Here is a 5,582-nt window from a genome sequence, read left to right as displayed (position 1 = left end):
GAGAGGCCGCCGAACGCAGTCCCCACTACCATAAATTATGCCAATCGAGATTCCGCATTTGGGAAATTCGCAGGGGTCAGCAACACACAGTGCAATGGCTGAGCCCGCCCTGGGTAACCGCCTTCTTGAGCACGGTAGCTCCATTGCCAGGTAAAGTATGACTTATACAGCATCGGAAGGGGCATGGGGGCACAGTCTCTCTCCAGTGCCAACATTTTCGTCTAACAGGTAACCACGTTGTGTTTCTGATAATATCACATCACTTCGACCTGCGTGAAATTGCCGTTTAGGAATGGCAACTTGCAGACAGAGTGTGAAAAGTTGTTTATTTGACTCGATTATATCAGTGAACCACTAGTTCCCATCATGCAACACTGTTAGAAAAAATCAACTAATTACTTTTTAATATCCTTAATTAACCTGTATGATATCACAAATGGTATGCATTTTGACGAAATAACAATCACATTCAGACACACAGCCACAGACAATGCATTGAAACCAATGATTTATTTATCGATTAAACATCTCACATTCTCTTTGTGCTGTGATTTACTCCGTAAAAGAAGGGTTGTATTCCACCATGGGAATAAACAAGGGCCATCAGACAATCAGGCAGTTCCGTTCCTCTCACCAGCATTAATTCTCTTCTGATATTTGAACAGGGCCAGGAGGCGAGGCACAAAGCACACACAAGCTGGCATTCAGTAACAATATTCTTATTTTGTCTTATAATAAAAAGGCAGTTTTTCCACCTGAAACACAAGGAACTTTGATCGGACTTAACAAGGGCAGGGGAGAGACTAAGCCCATATAGCTGAATTATAGTCAATTCCAGCATAAACAAAACGCTATACACAAGAGTGTTCGCTGATTAAACTATGCAAAGCACACCCTAGTGGACAATTCTTACGAGACCTGGTATTTCCCAGGCGTCTCCCATCCAAGTACTAACCAGGCCCGACCCTGCTTGTGCTTCCGAGATCAGACGAGATCGGGTTATTCACGGTAGTTTAAGCCGTAAGCAAGAAACAACTCTTGGTACACGCCATATAGAGTCAAAGTGAGTCTGATAAACAGGAATTTGGCATTTTTTACCACTTAGATAGCAGCTTGAACTTTTGGGGTCACTCAAAAAGGGGAAGAAATTACATATGACTGTAGCATCACTTTTTAGCACAGATAGTGGGATGAAATACAAAGCAAACCTTTAGCTAACAGGTTCAGCAGCATGGCACATAATTTCAGCTTGTGGGAAAAAATGGGACAAATACCAATGACTTCTGGACAAATACATCATTTAGCAACATTTTCCCATGCCAGGCTAGCCCTACTAGCCAGAAGAAAATACACAAAAGCTAATGAATGTTTGAAAAAAACTATTGCATTAGTTATGTGCTAAGGAGGAGCGCATTATGGACAAATTCATATTGTAAGCGGCATGGGCGCGCTATGACACATGCATGGACGGGGTCGGGCGTTAGAGCGGGCTTCCTCACTTCTCTTGATTGAAGTACCAGGTTGGCATTACACATAACCATGCTGCATTGGGCACATGATGTTTCCACAAAAATGCCAACAATGTTTCCGCTTACAACAAATGTTTCCAGCCTTTCGATTGGTTCCACAAAATCTGCTTGTCCAAAAGCTGACTTCAAAGATTCTCCATAGCACAAAATCAACCTCAAGATTTAATCATCAAACAAAGGAATCAGGGGAGAGGCGCGAAACGCAAGGTTCCCCCACTACATAAATTATGCAATCGAGATTTCCGCATTGGGAATTCGCAGGGCTCAGCACAGCCACAGTGCAATGGCTGAGCCTCGCCACGGGGAAACAGCCTTTTTGATCACGGTAAGCTCCCTTGCCAGGTAAGTATGACTTTTACTCCATCGGTGAGAGGCAAAGTCTCTCCAGTGCCAATTTATTCTATCCCGGTAACACTTTGTGTTCTGATATACACATCACTTTCGCCCTGCGGAAATGCATTTAGATGCATTGCAGACAGAGTGGTGGAAAAAGTTGTTTATTTTGTTACTAGATTATATCAGATGAACACTAGATTCATCATGCAACACTGCTAGAAAATCACCAATGACTTTTAATCTTAATTAACCTGTTGATATCAAAATGTATGCGATATGACGAAATACAATCACATTCAACACACACACAGACAAATGCATGAAACCCAATTGATTTATTATCGATAACATCTTCAATTATTCTCGGTTGCTTTTTGATTTTTTACTCCGTAAAAAGAGGGTGTAATTCCACCATGGAAAACAGGCCACAAGACATCAGTTCCAGTTCCTCTCCTCACCGAGCATTAATTTCTCTGCAGATCCATCTTGAACAGGGCGAGGGAGCACAACAAGACACAAAGCTGCATTCAGTAACATATTCTTATTTGTTGTTAAAATAAAGGCAGTTGCTCCTGACAACACAAAGAACTTTTGATCGTATTAAAAGGGCAGGGGAGACTAGCACAAATAAGCTGAGTTTGGTCAATTCAGAGCATCAAACGCTTACTACAAGGGTGGGTGTTGCTGATTTAAAAATGCAAGAGCACACCCTTGGTGGACAAAGATGCTTCTTACCAGCACCTGGTATTCCAGGCAGTCTCCCATACCAAGTACGTACCAGGCCCGACCCTGCTTAGCTTCCGAGATCAGACGAGATCGGGCTGTAATTTTCAGTACGGTAAGGCCGTAAGCGAAGGGACATCTCTGATGTACACCATATAGAGTTAAAGTGGAGTCTGATAAACAGACATTGCAATTATTCACCAATTTAGATACAGCTTGAACTTTGTCACTCAAAAAGGGAAGAAATTACATATCTGTAGCCATCACTTTTAGCACAGATAGTGGTGAAAATACAAAAACACCTTGCTAACATATTTTCAAAGCGAGGGCACTATTTCAGCCTGTGGGAAAAAATGACAAATACAAGATTGATCTGACAAATACATTAATTAGCAAACAATTTCCCATGTTACAGGGCTAAGCCCTACGAGCCAAGAATAAATACACAAAAGCTCTGAATGTTGAAAAACTATTGCATTGTTCTGTGCTAAAGGCAGGAGCGAATGATATGGACAAATTTCATATTGTTAAGGCGCAATGTGGGCGCGTTATGACACATCATGAATGGGGTGGGTTCAGAGCGGTCTTCGTTCAACTATCTCTTCGATTGAAAGTACCAGCGTGGCATAATACCATTGCTGCATTTCGCAACATGATGTTTCCACAAAATGCCAATTAATGTCGCTACAAACAAATGTTTCCCCTTTTGATTAGTCCACCTTTCGAATTGGTCCACAAATCTTCTTTCAAAACTGACTTCAAAGATCTCCGATAGCACAAGTCAACATCAAGGTTTATTGATATAAACAAGAATCAGGAGACGAGCGGCGAACGCAGTCCCCCACTACCATAAATTATGCACATCGAAGATTTCCGCCATTTGGGAAATCTCGCCAGGTCAGCACACGCCACAGTGCAGATGGTGGCCTCGCGCCTGGGAACGCTTCCTTGATCACGTAGCTCACTTTGCCAGGATAAGTATGACTTAGCACACATCGGTGAGGGCAAGTCTCTCCGGATTGCCGAGGGGCATTTTCGTCTACGGTAACCACTTTGTGTTCTGATAATATCACATCACTTCGACCTGGTTGAATGGCTCTTGGAATGCACTTGCAGGACAGAGTGGTTGAAAAAAGTTGTTTTATGTTTGTTTACTAGATTATATTCAGTGAACCACTAGATTCCCATCATGCACAACACTGCTAGAAAATCACCAATGACATTTTTAATATCTTAATAACCCTGATATCCACAAATGTATGCGATATGACGAAATGACAATCACATTCAGACACACACCACAGGAAAATTGCGATGAACCAATTGGATTTATTATCTGGATAAACATCTACATTCTCTTGTGCTTTTGATTCTTACTCTGTAAAAAGAGGGTTGTTAATTCCAACCATGGAAAACAACCAGGGCCATCAGACACAGTCCAGCTTCCGCTCCTCACCAGCATGAATTCCTTCTGATCATTATGAAAACAGGGCGAGGGAGCACAAAGCACACACAAGCTGCATTCAGTACAATGACAGTGTTGTTCTTATTAATAAAAGGGCGTTGCTCCCTGACAAACAAGGAGCTTTGATCTATTAAGGAAGGGCAGGGGACTCGCCCCATGATTAAGGAGAATTCTAGTCAATCAGCATCAAACGCTTACTACAAAGGCGTGTTTGCTGAGTAATATAATGCAAGAGCACACCCTAGTAGGACAAAATGGCTATACGCACCTGGTATTCCACAGGCAGTCTCCCATTCCAGGGAGTACTAACCGCCCGAGCCCTGCTTGCTTCCGAGATCAGATGAGATCGGTGTATTTTTTTATTGTTATTTTATTTATAAAAAATCATGTGTACAATATTTAAACAAATTTCAATATGCAAAAAAACCATTTCAGATCAAATACATTTCTAAACATAGGCAGGCAAACAATTCACCCCCATATCAAATCAAAAAAACCCAAAGAAATTAAAATACCAGGAATTAATACAACCAATGCATACAAGACTTTTATTAAGACAAATTGCCACAAAAAAAAATAAAAAAATTAAAAATGAAAAATAAGAATGAAAGAGATATTCCGCAAAGTACACATCAAAAGCCCATACACCAAACCACCCTCCTCCCCACAGTAATAAATCCACAAATCCTTCATAAAACCAACCTCTCAAAATCCTCCTGCTTAGACCTATCACATCATCTACTATCCTTCCTTATCAATCCTTCAAATACCTTCCACACTGCACCCCCTCCGCCAAACCTGGCCAAGTTCTCCGTAGGAGATTATACCGCATACCTTGCATGTTAGCCATAAAATTAACAATACAATTATTCACGCCCCCTCACATGCTGACCCACTCCAAACAATTACAACCACCTCAATCAACCCGCCTATTATCCGCCTCCCCAGTACCTTTCTAACATTTCCCTCAACCTCACATAAACCAGCCACCATCAAGACACAGAAGCGATCATGTTGGCATTCAGATTTTATCCTCATTCTACATACATCACACACACGAGACACTGAACCGTCGAGCGCTATGTACACCGAGCGGCGTTAAGTAAGAAAAGCGCGTGGGGTGGCCCAACATAAAGTCAAAATGGGTACATTCGTGAAGACTTGCTTGAGCCTCACTACCATGTTTGTCCACAACGTCCTCAACTTACATCCCTGGAAAAAACTTGCCTCCACACTTTCTCGATTGCGCGCGGTCCTGACCTTTCCTGGTAATGAATCGCCCAGTATAAGGGCCGTGGCACCCTGAGTAGAGGATAAGGGCTTGCATGGTTTTCATCCACATTTCACCTTCATCTCAGGCAAGGTTCTCTAAGACTCATTACTGAATTGATGTCAGCAGCGTCACCCACCCCCTGGAACCCACTCCTTTATTTCCTTCGTCATACATTCGCAGACCCGTCCCTTTTCTCGACATCTTCAATCTATACCCCAGGACAGTATCTACGAATCGCCTTGATCAGGCAGGAACC

At 42.3% G+C, this 5,582-nt stretch overlaps 3 non-coding genes across 3 annotated transcripts; all 3 read right to left on the bottom strand.

Annotated features, from left to right (window-relative positions):
• On the bottom strand, window positions 1-159 carry LOC112070469 (U1 spliceosomal RNA). Its single transcript, XR_002893907.2, has one exon. It is a non-coding gene; the product is annotated as a U1 spliceosomal RNA (small nuclear RNA).
• Window positions 160-1,713: 1,554 nt separating this feature from the next.
• Window positions 1,714-1,879, bottom strand: LOC112070468 (U1 spliceosomal RNA). The gene has a single exon (XR_002893906.1). It is a non-coding gene; the product is annotated as a U1 spliceosomal RNA (small nuclear RNA).
• Window positions 1,880-3,403: 1,524 nt separating this feature from the next.
• Window positions 3,404-3,570, bottom strand: LOC112070467 (U1 spliceosomal RNA). Its single transcript, XR_002893905.1, has one exon. It is a non-coding gene; the product is annotated as a U1 spliceosomal RNA (small nuclear RNA).
• Window positions 3,571-5,582: the final 2,012 nt, after the last annotated feature.

This window comes from Salvelinus sp. IW2-2015, unplaced genomic scaffold, assembly GCF_002910315.2.
Source record: "Salvelinus sp. IW2-2015 unplaced genomic scaffold, ASM291031v2 Un_scaffold1334, whole genome shotgun sequence".
Taxonomy (NCBI): Eukaryota; Metazoa; Chordata; class Actinopteri; order Salmoniformes; family Salmonidae; genus Salvelinus; species Salvelinus sp. IW2-2015.
This window is presented reverse-complemented; position numbering and strand designations above follow the sequence as displayed.